This window comes from Cryptomeria japonica, chromosome 3, assembly GCF_030272615.1.
Source record: "Cryptomeria japonica chromosome 3, Sugi_1.0, whole genome shotgun sequence".
Taxonomy (NCBI): Eukaryota; Viridiplantae; Streptophyta; class Pinopsida; order Cupressales; family Cupressaceae; genus Cryptomeria; species Cryptomeria japonica.
This window is the reverse complement of record NC_081407.1, coordinates 293078520-293098523: the sequence shown is the minus strand read 5'-3', so window position 1 is coordinate 293098523 and position 20004 is coordinate 293078520. Positions and strand designations below refer to the sequence as shown.

Genomic DNA, 20004 nt, shown 5'->3' with positions numbered 1-20004 from the left:
GAATATTTCTAGAGTTAAAAAACTCTATTAAAGAAATAAATCTTTTTTCCATTGATATTGACTATTGTTAAATAGTAACAATATGTCTATTGTAAAGCTTATATTTCTCAAGCTATGAAATAAGTCCTCCGTATGATTTAGGGATGAATAGTTCTAACAAGAATAAGGTGTACTTGACATGGGTGTCGAACTAAAGTATTTGACATGTTTCTTCTTGATTTAAATAAAGCATACTTTTCATGATTTGATCAGCCGGTTGTTTTTTGAGTGGTCCAGCTAAGAAAATATATCTCCCAAAAAATAACCGATGATATAATTTAATTTGACCCAGTTTTCTTCCTCCTCTTCGGGCCCTTGATATGGTACTTTCACCACAAATTTTAAACCCATATTACTTGTTTGTTTGTTTTTTAAATCTTTTTTAGGCACATGGATTATAACCATATTAGTTTCTTTTTCATTATCATGATATAATTCACACTGTCTAACTTATAGCTCCCTTCTTTTTCGACAAAGTTGATTTACAAATTATCTATCATCTATACAATATATTTCCTATAGAAAAATGTTTATCAATATCCTTTAATTTTTTTACTAAATGCTTGAATACCATGTGATGCCTCCTCAACTTGTTGTACCCCCCGAAGAAGCGGGAGCAATAGTAGCCGTCGAATCCTCCACTTGTATGTGGATGACTATTTGGATCGATGGACTTACCACTCTTGATCATTACAAGGGGTGATGCTATGATATTGAACCCGTTCCTGGAGAGGAAAATCAATTTATTGCCTATGTAGCTCACCCTTTAGATCTTTTTGAAGAAGGTTTTGTTACTAACCTATTCACTTCTATTGTAGGTAATCCATTTGGATTCAAAGCCTTATGGGCCCTATGTCTAGCAGATTTATGAATTCCTCCTGTTTATTCAAAAAAATTCCAAGGCCCACCACATGTTATTTAAGTAGAAAGAGATAAATTAAACAAATATTGTCATCCTTTGTTGGGATATACTATAAAACCAAAATTGGGTCTACCTGCCAAGAATTATGGTAGAGCATTTTATGAATGTCTTCGTGGTGGACTTGATTTTATCAAGGATGATGTAAATGTGAATTCCTAACCATTTATGCACTGGAGATATCATTTCTATTTTTTTGCAGAAGCAATTTATAAAGCTTGGGCTGAGACATGTGAGATTAAGGGACATTACCTGAATGATACTGCAGGTACATGTGAAGAAATAATGAAAAGAGCAGTATTCATTACTATCTCACTAGAGGTTTTACAATGAATACTTTGTTGGCTCATTATTGCTGAGATAATGGCCTACTTCTTCACATTTACCATGCAATGCATGCAGTTATTGATAGACAAAGAAATCATGGTATGCATTTTCATGTAGTAGCTAAAGAACTACGTATGTCTGGTTGACATCATATTCACACTGGTACTGTAGTAGGTAAACTTGAAGGAGAACAAGAAGTGACTTTGGGTTTTTTTGATCTATTGCGTAATGATTTTATTGAAAGAGACCGAAGTCGTGGTATTTATTTCACTCAAGATTGGGTCTATGCCAAGTGTTCTTCTTGTAGCTTCATGAGGTAAATTCATAAAATATTTGAATTTAGATTCAAAAGAAACTATTAAGATACTACAAGATATTATTGATACAGGGTTGAAAAAAATTCAATTTGTACTTTTTGAAATACATCAAAAAATAAAAAATGAATTATATAGGTTTGTTCTTTTAAATTAAGCATTTGAAAATGTGCAAATTTATAGCTTGCTTGATCAAAATTTGGAAGATAGGAGGGATGACAAGTTTGAAATCATTTCTATAGAATTTCAGAGAATGGCACTTAAACTTCAAAAATTCCTCATTTTAGAATTATTATTTAAATTAAATACACAATTAGCCAACATAAAAGAACAATTACTATCACAAGATAAGTTCTTGAAAGTAGTGACAAAATGCTTAGAGAAAAAAGAACTTTATTTTCTAGAAGACAAAAGAAAAATAAGGAAAATAAAAAAATATTTCTTTTTTATCCAGGAACTAACCTAGAGACAGATTACTTTTTATGGTTGCGAACACATATGGCGGTTTGTTTGATGGAAAGATATCTGATCTTGAAACATTTTTAAATATTGGTTTAGAAATCATTATTGTGGTTTACTGGAAGAAGAAGAATTTCCTTGGTTTGGTTCTAATATTCTAATAGAATATGTTAAAAACCAAAATCGCTATGAATTTTATAATATGATAGATCATATCATGTAGGATGATCTACACTATAGTAAAAATAGTGTCAAGTTATTTCATGAAATAAATCTCTTGTTCCATCACAAGAACTATGAAAAAGATTATGACAATATTTTTTTGTCATATACTGAAATACTAAGGTAATTTATTTCTGTTTACTAGAGATAATGAAATAGTTTTCTACATTAACACTATATTGCAAAAATAAATTTCCTAAGCAAAAAGGAAGAGATACTAAAAATAATGAAGATATTGAAGATATTGATGAGGAGGATATTGAAGAAGAATATCCTTTAACTTATGACTCTTTAACTAAAGAAGAAAAAGAATATGTCAACGTTAACATAGAACTAATTAAGCATACATTTAATCTAGGAAAGGAATAATTTATAGAAACAGAAGAACAATCTTATCAAGATTATAACACTTCCTATTAAAAAGAAACAAGTTTACCCAATGCTATTCAAACAGGCATAGGTGAAATAAATGGTGTTCCTATTGCACTCAGAGTTATGGATTTTTAGTTCATGGGAGGCAGTATGGGCTTGGTGGTGGGTGAAAAAATAACTCATTTAATACAGTTTGCTACTGAGAATTTTCTTCCATTAATTCTTGTATGTGCTTCTGGTGGGCTCGGTAGTAGAGCACACATGCAAGAAGGAAGTTTTAGCTTAATGCAAATGAATAAAATAGTTGTTGTGTTGCATAAATATCAAAAGGAGAAAATTTTACTATATATTTTAGTTCTTACATCTCTGACAACTGGTGGAGTCACTGCTAGTTTTGTTATGTTGGCTAATGTCATGATTGTTGAGCCTAATGCATACATTGCATTTGTAGGTAAAAGAGTTATTGAACAGGCATTAAACCAGATAGTAGATGATGAAGATCAAATATCTGATTCTTTATTTGATTTTGGAATGTTTGATAGCATGGTTCCACGAGCTCTTTTAAAAAATGTTCTAAGCGAGACAATTGAAATATACATGTATAGTGATTGACAGATCAGAATAATTCATTATATTTTAAGATTCCCCAAAAAAAGTCTTGATCCCTTAAGAATTGTTTTTTTGGGGATCAAAATAACACAAAAAGTTTTTCAAATTATGTAGAGGTTTTTACCTTTTAATAGTATAAATTTATATTAGAAATAATTTATTTGTTTCTAATACCTTATATTTTTCTATTATTCTAAATGTAAATATATACTAGGAAAAACGATATATAATAGAAATAAAAATTCTCGATTATAACAAATTATATCTTTTATTCTAAACGTACTACAAAAAATGTAAATGTATTTATATACATCTGTAATTCATTTACAGAATAAGAATTCTATCGTTTTCAAATTCACATTGGAAAACTAGAAGGAAAGAAATAGTAAGAATTATTTCTAGCAAAAAAACATTTTCTTCTTTTTTTTTCATATTGTATCAAATATAAATAGTGTGGTAAAGGTAATTTACTTATTATTTTGTAAAGTGAGATCAAAAAAATAGCATAGAAAATATTTTTAGTGATATTTCCTCCAAGCTTTGTGAAGGCCCGATATTCGCATTTTTTTGTAACAAAAATCGTTTAAATCGATTTTTATTAGAAAAATGACAAAAAAATAAATTCTCTATTTTTTTGTTTTTGGCTTCTTTAAATGCGAAAGAGTAAAAAAGAGAGTATTTGAGCATGTACGTAGAAAATGCAAAAGTTCCCTATCAAGGGCTCGAAGAGGAGGAAGCAAAATGGGTCGAATAATATCACCGATTATTTTTTGGGAGATATATTTTCCTAGCTAGACCACTCGTAAAATAATCGGCTCATCAAATCATGAAAAGTATCATTTATTTAAATCAAGAAGATGAAACAAAGGATTTTATGTTTCTTCTTCATTGTTGAGGTGGAGTAATGGTACAAGGAGTCATAGTTTACAATACTATACAATACATAATAGGGGATGTATTTACAATAGGTGTCGGGTTAAATGCTTCAATGGGAGCTTTCCTTCTACATGGGGGGATGTTTACTAAATGTGTAATGACGCAAAATGCTTCAATTATGATCCACCAACCCCATATGTCTCCTTATGATCGTCGTGCCACTTCAATAGAATGAAGCTTCGATTTAGAGTATCTGGGCCTTTTGTATTCGTATGTTACGCAAACTTATTTAAAAAGAACAAAACAAGATTTTGAACTAATTTGTTATCTATTAGAATGAGATATTTATATGACACCAGAGAAAGAAGTAGACTTTGGTCTTATCGACAAAATTGGCATAGAAGGATTGGGTTTTTTAGATACATTAGATACATTTTTTGTTCATGATAATGATGATGCCCATGATAGTAGTTTTGCTCAATTTATTCATGATTTTTCTCATGATCGTGAGGACCGCAGCATTGACCATCGACGTGCGTGATCAAGTGCTTACTCCATGCAAGTTGATGATTTTGATCGTCGGCCTGGGTAATGGTTTTAACCATGGAATCCCATAACTTTGGATCCTAGCAGGCCAAATAATATACCCATTCTAGACCATTGCAAGGCAAGGAATATAGTTTTGCGAGGGGAAAATGATAATGCAAAAATATTACAAACTATAGTTTTGTAGGGGAAACTATAGGTCTGTGAAAACTTGGATTTGTTTTTTGCTGAGTTCTCGATTCTCCCCGAGTAATATTCTACTACTCACAATAATACTAATTCTTCTTCCTTCCTAAAGAAGACCTACAGTAATGTCGACTTCTCTCCATCATTCCATAAGAATTATTTCTATCCTCCTAAGTCAAATTAAATAAATCAAAAGGTTCTTTTTTTTTTTTTTTTTTCCAGCAAAGGTATGCCCATCGAGAAAATAGGGCCTCTTTCACAAAACAAACCTTTGAATAAAAAGTTTTATAACCCTAATAAAATATAATAGATTTCTAAATCTACTATATAACTTGGCAATTTAAAAATATAATAGATTTCTAAATCTATAGAACTATTATATATAGTTATTTCTCTTTCACATCATTAAATGAATTTAGATTGCATTGCAGAAATGTAGGATTAATTGATAAAAAAAACACATTTAAATCAATTTTAAATGAAAAAAGAAAAATAAGATCTTACTGTTCTTTGAATACAAAGAACAATAAGGTCTTATTTTTCTTGTTTAGTTTTCTGTACTGGATGATTTAGAATTCATTCTATATTCTTTTTCTTTTAGGGCAATCTCAAATTCTTTTTGATACTTTCTTATAAGGAAGACCCTAATCCCGTATAAGAACCATTAAAAAAATATCTATTATTCCAATAACGAGAATACCAGTAAAAAGGCCTATCAACCATAGAGGGATCCTTTCGGTGGTATCGGTCATTTCTATAAACTCTTTTAATATTTACTTTAATTTTTCATGTTAGATTATATCTCAATAAATGAAATTGGGCAAGAAAAAATATTCTCACTGCTCCTAATTGAAAAGTAATTACAGAATAGAACAATATGTACAAAAATAAGTAACAACCCCCAATAGAGGCTGGTACGATTCAACTCAACATTTTGTTCATTCGGGTTTGATTGTGTCATAAATATATTTGTGATTTAGTTTATAAAAAGTTTATCACTGTATAAACTGCATTGTTGATATTGATCCCAAGAAAAAAACTGTAGGTACAGCTAGCCCGTGAAGGGTCTACCATCTAACTGTAAAAATTGGATAGGTTCTATCTATAGTCATTAATACCTCCTAAAAACTAGATCTAGTAAATTCATCAAGTTGCTCTAATGAATTGAAACGGCCAGTGACTAATGGAACTTCTTGTTGACTTTCTGTGAAATACTCATTTGGCCGAGGGCTCCCGAATACATCATAAGTCAGACCCGTACTGACAAATAACCAACATGCAATGAATAGAGAAGGTATAGTAATGTTGTGGATAACCCAGTATCGAATACTAGTAATAATGTCAGCAAAAGTGTGTTCTCCCATATTCTGAGACATACTAAGCTCCCTATATTATTATAAAATCAAGGGTAAATTGATCCCATGAAAGAAAGAGATCAGGAAATGGAAAACTATTGATATCTTCTACAATCTTTGCTTGATTGTCAATATGATACTAAGGGTATATTTGAAGTATACAAAGTATACCTAGCCTTCTTCTAACATAGCAATATAATTTTTCTTAACATTAAAAGGGAGTGGGATAAAACCATCTTGTTAGTTGTGAGTTACTCTAGCTCTATTTGATCAACTTAATTCAATCATTTTTTCTACTAAACAGAAATGAGAGAATCTTGCATATTTTAATTTCATAATAGCTTCTAGAAGGAACCTTGTCTCTATATTGCAACAATTGGATATACGGATCATGGGGAAATTAATTTCATTTGACCATTAATAATTGTAATGGCTCTCACTTCCACAAGTTACTTTATCACTAGAAAACATGCATATCGTTTTAAGAAGAAGATTAAGGAGTATCATTCATTATAAATACAACTCATTGAAAATATTATACTATTTCTTTTTCTATTTTGTTTTTTATGTTATTTAAATTGTGTATTTATAATACTATATGAACTTAATGACTTCTATATATAGAACTTCGAAGTGTCAACTACCGAAGTGTTATTCCTCTTATGAATAAAATGAAATCGATGAATAGTGAAAATTATCTTGATCGAATTGTAATTATGTTATTCTATTCCCATTTTCCTTTAGAAGTTCTTTTACAAGAAAGGATTTCAGTTTTTACTAAAAACATTGCCTTTAAAATTAAAGGGGCATATGGAAAAAGTGAATACATTTATACTATACAGTGTTTTTACTATGCTTGGTAGTAGAAAAAGTTTTTTTCGTTCTAAAGACTAGTAGAGATAATGTAAGGTGATTTAATCAGAATCATTGTCAAATTCATTCATCTAATACTTGGTATTAGACTATTACGTAGGATAAATTGTAAAATTACTAGACAATTGGTATTTATTTTATTTATGAGTGGGAGATTTCATCTTCACTTTGTTGATAACATAATACCTTTTTATTGTCTATTCTCTCTATGTTCGTTCATAACATTAACAATTGTTAGATATTCCATTCTAACTTTGTATGTATTTATTTAAACTCTTTTTTCTGCTGCTAGATAAAATTGAGGTAATTGCTTGACAAAAATACGTATCAATCATTTCTTTTTTCATTGATCTCTTCCATGCTTAATATAATTAGTTATTTTTGTTTTTTATTAGATTTTCTTATTTTCTCCTCAGTCCTATCCATCGGGTTAAGCAGTATATGACTTATTTGAAATAAAATAAAACACTCAATAGGAGTTAATATTTCGAGTCAATTTGAGGCTGGATTATTTGTAACTGCATATTTACAGAACTGACACGGTGATCAATTGGATATTTGATTTAGGACCATATTATGAAGGGGTCTTCTTCTGATTATGAAGGATCAAATTCCATTAGCCTTTTCGGTTTAAGTGACAAGAAGATCAGAAAAAAGCAAGGATCATGCTCTGTAAGATTTGAACCTATGACATTAGGTTTTGGAGACCTCCATTCTACCAAACTGAACTAAGAGCATTTTTTGTTTTTTTGAAAAAAAGCAAAGAAGGGCCTTTTTGACTCTTAAAACATTTTTGCATGTGGTATGCCTCAATCACTGATTATTGATTTTTCTTCGAATAAACATCACTCAATTTTTTATTTCTTCTCTTTTATAAAAAGAAACAAAGAATACTAGGTAGGGATGATAGGATTTGAACCTCCGACATTTTGTACCCAAAACAAACATGCTGCCAAGCTGCGCTACATCCCTTTTAATTGTGAGTATTTTTATTCAATATTTTATATTAAATAAAATCAATTTTATTTTCCACATTTATCCGCCTTCATTCTGATTTGATTTCATGAATAAACTATACACACAGTTCTATAAGATGTCTATTTATTGACAGTACTACTTGATTACTATCACATGTTCATGTTTTATTTAAAAAAAACAAAAACTTGTGCAAATATCTGTTTGCAACTACTCATAAACTACGGATGTAGTTGACCATATAATAAATCGATCATGATTAAGGATAACTTACGAACAATGCAAGATATAAAAACATATCTTTCTACAGTGCCTATGTTAGCTGCTTTATCGTCAGGATTTTTAGCGGGTTTATTAATTGAGATAAATCATTTTTTCCCAGATGCCCTTATTTTTCCCTTTTTTTGACTTTCGTTTGCTTCTCCTACGAACCCGAAAGAAAAAAAATGATGTTAGATTCATTTCCGTTTCTTCTTGGATAAAAAAAATAAATTAGATTTAATCTCTTTAGAATTCAAGGGGGGGATGTTAGAACAATAAATAAAATCTAGATCCAAAAGTTCCTCAAATAGTAAGTTGCTGAAAAATTTTAATTAAATATTCTATTATGAGAATGAATTAAGTAATAAAATCTTTAATCATTCTTCAAAAACTTATATTCCTTTCTCTTTCTTCTCTTTCTTCTCTTTTTTCCGAATTGAAAAGAAAAGAAGTAGATACAATATCCAAAGTAAGTTATATGGCCAAGAGTGGAAATGTAAGAGTAACAATTACTTTAGAATGTACTAGTTGTACTCAAGATAGTATTAATAAAAAATCACCCGGTATTTCGAAATATATGACTTGAAAAAATAGATGCAATACTCCTCTTCGATTGGAATTAAAGAAATTTTATCCTTATTGTTACAAGAATATTATTCATGGAGAAATAAAAAAATAGATTGAATCTATCATTTTTACCCATGAATAAAAATATATCAAAGATATTTCTCTATTTTTGTATTTTAACAAAATATGTCACTATCAATATTTCTTTTCGACATATTTTTTTTTAAAAGTATGTGAAAGGTTCATAAAACAAACTATGAATAAAATGAAGACATCTTTTCATAATACATCTCCCTCTTTTCAGAATAGATCTAAGCCATGTTTTTGGAATAGATCTAAGCCATACTTTTGAAATAGATCTAAGCCATATTTTTGAAATAGATCTAAGCCATCTTTTTGAAATACATCTAAGTGATTTTCCCCAAATCGGCAGTCTTTGCAAAAACATCTATCACTAATTCGGCCTGGAGAGAAAATCGATTATAAAAATATTATCTTAATTAATCTATTTATTAGCGAGCAAGGAAAAATACTATCTCACTGAATGAATCGATTAACGTTGAAACAACAATGCTTAATAGCTAGGGTTGTTAAACAAGCTCGTATTCTATCTTTGATACCTTTTCTTTCTTAAAAATGAAAAGTAATTAGAGCCAAATTGCTCCTACATTTAATCGGAGCTGGGATATCTAACAATTCTATAAATAAAAAGGATTATTAAAAAATAAATAATTGAACTATCTAAGTGGGTCCGAACTCATTTTTGTATTGTCTCTAGTTTCCCGAAGAATTTCCCTGGGAGATTAGGTTTAACTATTTCATAACACAAGAATATTTTCGAACATCATAGAGAACCAATTATTATTTAATACATCTATTTGCGCAAGTGTTATATGATTTCTAAGCAACTGCCTTTTGTATAAAAATTGCATGAATTTATTATAAGAAACTCCATTCGCATGGGATGCTACATTAATCCGAGTAATCCACAAACAACAAAAATCTCTCTTCCGCTTAAGTCTATCTCGGTGATTGGAAAATAAAGCTCTACTCTTTTGTTGGTTAGCAGCCCTAAAATGTTTTTAATAGGCTCCCCGAGAGCCTAATACAAATGCAAGAATCTTTTTTCAATGTTTTTAGCTATATATCCACGCTTAATTCTGGTCATTGAAGTTGATTCTTCATAAATGACTAATCAATTTTTTGATCAATCATTTTCTTGTTTGGTTTATTAAGAATAAAAATTATTTTTCTAGTGTATAAAATATAGATACCAATGGCTTTTGCTACTCTAACCTTCCCAACCATAATTCTTCTCGGTTAGGCACCTTCCAAGGTAAGGGATTGGACCTTGCATTTAAGTAAGAATATATATATATATATATATATATATATATATATATATATATGTATTTATATATAATTGATTTCTTCATTTCTATTGTTCTTACTCTAACAAAAAGGTCCACTATATATGACAGATAAAAAAGGAAATCGCTTCTTGCAATAAAAAAATATTCATTCAATATTTATTTCAGATTTTGCTTAAAAGAACCGGTACAAAATTGGAATTGCTTCTCAGTATTCTTCCTATAGAGTAGGATTTACTTTATGAGTGATTTATTTTAATGAGCTTAGATTAACTACAAAATTATTCGGTATGTATAGATACTAAAAAGATCCCTCAGGAGATTTTGGATAAGGATCTTCCTTCTAAAAAGGGAAACGCTAAAAAGAAAAACAAAAAGAAACTTGACCAAGATTTTCAATATTTTTTTTATTTCTATGCTATTATCAAAAGGATCCATCCTATTATCGAATGGATGAAACCTATCCGCCAATGCATAGAACTCCTTTGCTTAGAAAGAGTAAAGATAAAGATCAACATTCGGCGAGATATTGGGCCAAAAAAAATTCAAATGAATGATGAGCCTCCTTTAATGATTAGGACCACCCCTACATCGAATATTCAATTTTATTTGGAAATAATGGAATGAGCGAATCAGACCAAAGCAGATTTGGATCTTGCAGATCTAGACAATTGGATGATTACAATGAATGAGCAAATCAAGAAGATGAATGAAGAATATTTGTTGAATCGAGATATTCATAATAAATTGCGTGCTGACTTCAAAAATCGAATGAATGAACCTTCTGACATAAAATCCAGATTGAAAAAAGGGTTAATTCGAATAAAATTTTTTGGTTCTATTTTCCAAAACAAGAGCGTTTGATTCATTTGGAAGAAACTGCCTTACTTTATGAAAGTTTTCATTTAAGGGCCAAATTAGCACTTATCGATCTCAAAATAAGTATTTTGACTCCCATCGAGTCAAATTTATAATTTTACATCCAATTGAGTAGAAATATTGAGACAATTCAAAAAAGATTCACTCCAAATAGAAATATAAACCCTTCTATCAAAAAGAAGGAAACCCCAAAAATATCTTAAGCATATGTATTTCACAAGATATGGTAACATGTAATAAGCATGAGAGGCTCCTATGTGAAGGATTTATTAAAATCTAGAGCATCATTTCCTTTCTTCAAACAAAATGTCAAGGACTTTTTGGACTCGTAAGGACTATTGAATTGTACCGATCCTCGAGAGTTGACTGTTAAGGACTGGAAGAAGTGGTTGAAATGGTGTGCTGGCTATAGAATAATGTTGCAGAAAAACAAAAAAATTATTAGTAGCTTATTCAGGTGGAATGACTTTGCATCCTTTTTGGGAGAAAAACTATTTGCATTTTTTTTGAGGCAGTTCAAAAACTGCATCAAGTGTCATAGCTATCAGCTATTCGCTTATAGTTATCTAGATCATTCGAAAGAAGATAATCATGAACCTATGATTCAATACATACCAAAACCAGATTATCAATCTATTACCAAATTTCAACAGATCAACAATCTTGGGTACTCAAAGAAGAAGAGGAAAAAGAATTTCAATTCTTCAAAAAAGAAGAAATTTGATTCTTCGAAAAAGAACAATTCTGATTATTCGACAACTAAGAAGAATCCGTATTATAAATTCCATTTTTGATTGTTTCCAGATATAAGAAAAAGATTGAAAAATTCCTCAAACCTTGATGACCTTTTTACTCCGGATATAATCAGAAAACACATCAAACCCATGTGAGAATTCAGGGAAATTCAAATAGTGCAAGATTTTGATGTTGATGCTTATGTAATGGAAAGTCTTAGGAAGAGAGGATAAAAAAAGGAATAAAATCATAGAACTTTGAAAAATAAAAGAGGAAAGAAGAGAATGAAAACAAGAAACACAAAAAATGAAAGAGAAGAGATTGCAAAAATTACAATTGGCGACTACTCCAGAATAAGTGAAGAACCCGAAAAGGGTGTTCAAGATAGAAGATGAGCAGAAACACTTAGAGAGAATGCAAGAAATAAAGAAAAGGTTCCATGAGCACATAAAATCCATAAAGCTAGACAACTTGAAAGATAGGTTGCTCGACAAGCTGAAAAATGTAGAAAAGAGAAAGAAAAACAAGAAAAAAAGGAACTCCAAAAAAAACTTCGTCAAGATTTTAAACTTGCAAAGAAAATAAATGAATTTATAGTTTGAGACTTTAGAAATATTTATCATCATAAAAGAAATTATGATAAGATAAATACAAAGATAGAGAAACTGGAAATAGCAATCAATTTATTTTTTTTCAAACGCAATGCGAAGAAAAATGCTCAAGGTGATAAGAAGGGATGGGATGAGTTGAAATCAAAAGTGGATTCTGGATTTGATAATAAAGATAAAAAGGTAGGCATCACATCAGAAACCAAAAATAGACCTAAAGGAGCAAATTAACAAGAAATCAAAGATCCAAGGGGCCGTAAATGCTTTGAAAAGGAAGGGGGAAAAGAAGAATACCCCCAAAGATTAAAGAAAAAAATAGATAAATTATCGTATCGATAAATGGCAAAAAATATTTGTGTTTTCAAAACCAAATACAAGCTCGAAAAACTGCCACTTGCTCCTTGGCTTTCCAAGGGAAGAAATGTGTCCTGTTTTCTAGATAAAAAAGAAACTCGGTAATGAAGTTGTTGTAGCGCAACTAACTATGCCCTATTTGGAAAACGGAGAGCTCAACTTGGATTTATTGGAAACTATTTTGTATCTCAAGAGTTTCTTCTAGGATAACAAGAATGAGTTTTTGATAATTTTTACCGATGAAAGGTGAAGATCTATGCCACTTGTATCGGGGTACTTTAATGACCAATTTTTGATATACAAAATCGCAAGTCTCTTCTTAAAAATAAAGAAGAAGAGAATAAATGTAAATATTTTTGATAGATCTCAACATTTTGATAGATCTCAATGATGAAGAAAAAGAAAAACTATTGAGGATGTCAATGAAAAAATTTCAAGTTATTTTATTTACGAAGATATTCTTCTTCCAAGACGTCGTAGAGAATTTCAAATTTTAAATATTTTGAATCTAGAAACCCCTATAGATCAAAGTATATGATTAAATTGTAAAGAGATACTAAATGAAGGTCTCATCAAAAAATATGAACCTCTTTGCATAGATACAAGAGCAAAAATCAGACGTTTTCTTTGGCCTCGTTATCGAGTAGAGGATCTAATTTGCATGAATCGATTCTGTTGGAATACTAGTAAAGGTAGTCGATCTGTTATGTTGAGGGTACGCATGTATCCCAAAATAGATCATTGGGAACACATGGAAAATAGTTTTTATTTTACAAAACAAAGTTTTGTTTCAATAAGAGAGATTCTTCAATATTTGACAATTCAGACCAAAAGTTTATTGGGTACAAAGCGTTCACTGATTTTTGGATGAAATGAACCTATAAATCAGGTAGAGCTAAAAATAAAGAATAATTTTTGTAGCATAAGTTCATCTTTTCCTTCCAGCCGCTCCACGTGCAATGAACTTCTTACAAAAATGATAAAATTGATAAGTTATTTTAAGGATAAACTTATAAAATTAAGTTCTTTTAGGGATAAACTTATTAAATTTCTAACGGAAAGTAGAGATTCTCTTCTAAAATTTATAAGTTCTTTTAGGGATAAACTTATAAAATTTCTAATGGAAAGTAGAGATTCTCTTCTAAAAAATGAAATGATAAGAAAAAATCTTAGAAAAATTCTAACGAAATTGAAAAACTATCTTTCAAAAAATAAAAGAATAAGATCTATTTCAAAAAAGAAATGGATAAGAACTGTTTGTTCTAAAATTATAGCTAAGCTAGAAGAAACTATACATTATTTAGACAAATATGAACCAACTCGGTGGCAAAAAGTAAAGAATTTTGGCAAGTCTTGTTGGGCGGTTTATAGCATCTGGGGGGTTTTCGTGCTGCTAGGCAAAAATTGTGGACTCTATTTTGGGATTCCTGATTGGCTAAAGTTTAAATTATATCATTTAGCTTCTAAATTTCTTTATATAGCTAAAGATTGTTTTAAGTTGGCATTTTATTCTATTTTTTCTTATTTTTATAGAAGATAAAAATTAGTTTTTTGTATTTACGAAGTTACTTAGATTCCTTTACAAATTTATTACTAATAAGTTGTGTTGTTTATGCAGGAACATGCAAATAAATGCAAATAATTAGATTCTACAAATTTATTACTAATGAGTTGTGTTGTTTCTATGGGAACATGCAAATAAATGCATCTCTTGTAGAAACCTTTGGGGCGAATAAGAATATATTAATGTTCAATAATATAATAGATCTACACAATCTTGTTTACAATTGCTTTTGAAGTAGCAAGATTTGAACCCACGACCTCCACCACCCCAAGATGCCATGCTACCAAACTGCGTTATACTCCATTATAACAACCATCATTGCATTTTTCTATAAATATTTGGATTAACAATTTTGGGAAAAATAGTCTAATATAGTAACTAAACAATAGCAAGCCGCTATGGTGAAATTGGTAGACATGTTACTCTTAGGAAATAGTGCTAGAGCATCTCAGTTTGAATCCAAGTGGCATCATTCTTGTTAATAAGATACTATGGGTTCAATCCCTTCCATATATATATATACATATATCCATATATTATTTTTGGAGTACCTATATAGTAAATTACTATCATTGTTCAATCTATGTTAATATAATTGATGACATATCAGTCGATTTTATCTTTCTCTTACGAAACAAATCCTATATGAAATAAAATAAATGGGTTTATTATGACATTTATAACTCTAGAACATATATCAGCTCATGTCTCTTTTTCTCTTACTTTTGTTGTCACTCTGATTTAGTGGGGATCCTTAGTTTATAAAAGTGAAGAACTAAGTAATTCGGGAGGAAAGGGAAGAATCCTTGTGATGTTCTTGATAATAATAGTAGCTGCTACTCAAACAATTTTCTTTTTTTACCATATCAACATTTCTTATATAAGTCATTATATTAGCAATAGTATCATTACCTGTGGTGAACTAATGCTTAAGAATTTACAAGCTCAATGTAAAGCCATGTTTATCATTTTTTTAGGAATATGCCTAACATCACATCTACATAATTTATCAGTATTTATAATAATTCAAGAGCCAATGAGATTATTTTGGTGGAATTCAATTCTCTTAATTCCTTAGTAACTGAACGAAAAACTCGAGTTCCTCTTGGATTTCTTTTTTGATCAATGACAACTGTTGCATTGTAATCAGATCATATTATCATTATGTATGTATAACTACGGCTCTAACTACCTCTGATTCTTCTAGAGGCATATTAGGTGTTTCTTCTTTAATTATAGCTATGACAATATCACTGATATTAGCAGTCTTACAATTACCTGCTCCTAGCCGATATTAGCGGTGTTATGTTTAAGCCCTATATTTTCTTTCCAAGTTTAAAATCCTGACAAAGTTTTTTTCAGAGTTTCTTTTTTTCTTGTTTTTCTTTCTCTTGTCTATGTTTTTTAGCTTGTTGAGCAGCTTGTCTTTCAAGTTGTCTAGCTTTTCTTGTTTTTTTGTGCTCTTGGAACCTTTTCTTTAGTTATTTCATTCTCTCTAAGCATTTCTGCTCATCTTCTAGCTTGAATTCCCTTTGCAGGTTCTTCACTTCTTCTGGAGTAGTCACCAATTGTAATTTTTGCAATCTCTTCTCTTTCATTTTTTGTCTTTCTTGTTTTCGTTGTCTTCTTTCCTATTTTATTTTTTGATGTTCTGCGAGTTTATTTCTTTTTTCGTCCTCTCTCTTCCTGAGACTTTCCATTACATAAGCATTGACATCGAAATCTTGCGCTATTTGAATTTTCCTAATTTCCCACATGTGTTTGATGTGTTTTCAGATTATATTCGAAGGAAAAAGGTTAACAAGGTTTGAGGCATTTTTTTCTTTTTTTCTTATAGCCGGAAACAACCCAAAAAAGAATTTGTAATACGAATTCTTCTTAGTTGTCAAGTAATCAGAGTTGTTCTTTTTTGAAGAATTGAATTTATCACCAATAGAGAGCCAATTCTTTGGAGATTTGTCTCTCTAATATACTTACTCTCTAGCTAATGGCTCCAGATGTCTACTCTTGAACTCTTTCTCTTTTAAGAAATAATCAGCTAACATACCATTTTTAATTACTTTCTCAATCAATGCACCCATTTCCTTCTCTATCCATCCTTTTTAATATGTTGGTGAGCCCTTCTCTTCTATTTGTCCATGTGTAAGATATTATTTCCCGATGGAATCAAAAGCTTGCACTTTCTCAATAAATATTCTAAAATATATCATGGATCGATTTACTTTTTTTTAATCCTCCAATTTTTTTACATAAATCTAAAATCATGTTGAAGTCCCAACCAAGGATTATTTTATCTTTGTTTTGATCATCAAAGACACATGGGATGGATTTCCCTAGCAATTCCTTTTTCTTCTATTTTAGTTTGTTGTTAGACATTAATTAACAATAATTCTTGATTTGAAACCCAACACTTGACCTTACACATTATCTAGTTATCTTTCACCATATCCATATTTACGAACATTGTATCTAGATTCCATAAAATTTCCATGCATCCAAAGTTGCCTTGTGCATCCACAAATGATCGTTCGCATCCATGATAATAATTAACGAATTTGAGCCCTTTATCTAACCATATTTTGGTTTCTTGGAGTATCGCGATATCCACTGCAATTTTATCCAAATGGTAATTGATTAAGTTTAATATGTTATGGGCCAAAAGGTGCGTCATATTCCACGTGAGGAGCCTTATTTCTTTCCAAGGGAGGCCTTCACACAGTTGGATTTTTTCAAAAATTCTTACATGCTCCCAAATCATTTCTCACCTATTTAAGCCTCTCATTTTTATTTATTGGATTTCCTTTCCCTAACTTCATTTTCCTTTCCCAGCAATTGCACCATCATTTGACTGATACATATTGGATTCATAATTACCAACTCATTATTTTATGTGCTTTCTTCATCTATTTCCCATTCTTCCTCACTATCATTATCCTTTCCCTCTTGTAAATCCATATTTGTTTTCTCCTAATTAATAGTTTAATCTTTTAATCCTCTAGGAGAGGCATCTTTTTTCATGTCTTCTACTCCCATTAGTTTCATCAACTTTCTCCATTTCATGCGAACCTCTTTGAATCAAATTTTCCTTTCCCTTATGAACTACTCTTTCCTTTTCTACATATGCTCCCAAATTTTCCTTAAGGTTTGTGTTTTTAGGAATCCATTTCTCCATTGTCTTTAGGGATATTTTACAATCATTTATCATATGATCTCTTTGAATACACTAAAGAAAAAAAAACTTTCCCTTTTTAATTTCCAATTTTTGAATCCAATGTCTATTGTGAGAGTTGAGAAATACAACACCACAAGAGCTCAAATGATCGCTGCAAGATGAATAACCTATTACAAGGAGACGCAAGGAAGCAATAACAGAAAAAAAAAAAATACATAGAAAATATGCTCAAAAGATGAGAGCTCAATATTCACAAAATGTGTAATGTGATAATGGAATTATTACAAAGGAAAAGAATCCAACCTCTAATAGGTCAAGAAACCCTAAAAGGAAAACCTATGCTTGCACATACTAATTAATAAAAGAATTAATTATTATGCATCTAATGTTAGCTTAAGTGTAAAAGGGATAAAGGGAACTTAAATAGTTAAAGAGATATTGTTTATTTAATCAAGTAAAGACCCGAATACTCTAACACCCCCCCTTAAGCTATACTTAGGGAGAAGCTAAAACCTAGAACAACAACTGAAAGCAATAAAGATGGGTCTCAGCTACAAGGCCTGATCAGGTACCCAAATACAACCAAATCTCTATGAACTGGAGAAATAGAGAAAACCACGAGAGAAAAAACTCTACTCCAAATAGAGATGGAAAAGACAAGAAGAATCACTGAAGCATGAAGACCCTGCGAACACTGTCAAAGAATAACTATTGATCTAAAGAACCTCCACTAAAATAGAACATGACCAGGTAAAGAAGACTATAATTTGTATGAGTACCCTCAAATAACACTACTCGTGTAATGCCCCTCCAGGAAACCCCGAAGGGATAAGCCAAAATAAAAGAGATTAGAGTGCAATAATTTTTTTTTTAAAAGATTACAACACATAAGAAGCAACAAGATATCAAAGATTCATATTACATAGCGGAAGACATCAACTAACACCTAAAGAGTTTCCCAACGAGATTACTTAAATTTCAAAAATCACTTAACTCTCACAATTATTCCAAAGCTGAATATCTTAATAACGAGATAATTCATAATCAGGATTATTTTCTTTCAAAAGATGGAAATATAATCACAAGCAAGATTCATCATTTAAGATCCATTCATAAACTTCATTCAATCTTTTCATTTAAAATTTCAAACCATACATCTAACAATCTAATACCCTAGGATTTCATCATAACATAAGAGGTCTTTCCAAGCATATTTACATTCCTTAACAACAACTGAGTATACCCACTACTCTAAGTTACGTTCTTCCATATTCCAATTCATTGCATTAAAGAGGTGATTACATACAAGCATCAACGATAAATCTCATCTAAACCACTTAAACATTCGATCAACATAGCATTTACGAAGTGACTGAATATAAGCATTTATAGTTAATTCCCATTTATCCACTTAACCATTTTAACATAAGCTAAACATACATGATAAAGCTGAATAAAGGAAACGTAAGAGAATACATCACATAACACCATAATGATCTCGGAGTTCACCCCTAAAGGGCTACATCTCCGGGTCTGTGCAACTGCAAGACCCCTCTGATAAATAATAAAGTTAAGAGTACAAGAGGTTACACCATTACGATCCATCCATCAAGGCGAAATATAAACAATATACAAACGACCACATCGGTCAATAATACAAAAACAATCCTTGAGAAGAACAGGATCTAGCTGAACATAATCACAGCCAAAACAAAGGTCCAGAAGAGCATCCATAAAACTGAGCCATCACTACCCAAGGTCTAACATGAATCTGACACTCACAAGGGCAGAGACAAAAGGATGACTCACAAAGGTACTCCTAACAGGACAAAATGACAACACACTAGCGAACGTAGGGACAAGTGTCATCACACAACATGGTATGGATACCATGGCAAGTCTTCATAGGTCCCGGTCCCATACACTGGGTCACCCTGGCAACCTAATCCGAGCTTCCGGCCCATCCAAGCCTCATGTGGACCCACACATCCTCTCGTGATGACAAGGATGGTGGTTTGCCATTTCAGGCCTTCTCACAGCATGTCGAATCTATGATAGCACTCGTCCCATGTGTGAGGCACATTATCTTATTTAGAGATTATATTCTAATCTACTTAGGTTATCACTTATTAGACTCACTTTCGACGGGTTACCCAACAACCACTTTGGGCGCGGCCCCCAATCGAAAGCCACTTTCCCATACGACACTAGACTAACTCAGACGAACTCAAACCAAGGAATACACATGGTCAGACGAACGGAGTTCCAAAAGAGAGAGACAATCATCTGGTCAAACACGACTCAAGGGTAATCACTTACTGACGGTACTCTAACTAGAGACCCGACCAACAACGGTCAACCACAAATCATCATTCGACTCACACAAAGAGGATATGATCCAAACGACACTACCACAATACAA

At 31.0% G+C, this 20004-nt stretch overlaps 1 pseudogene; it reads left to right on the top strand.

Moving 5' to 3' along the window:
• The first annotated feature begins 598 nt into the window (after positions 1–598).
• On the top strand, positions 599–1600 carry LOC131062668 (ribulose bisphosphate carboxylase large chain-like; annotated as a pseudogene).
• The last annotated feature ends 18404 nt before the right edge of the window (positions 1601–20004 follow it).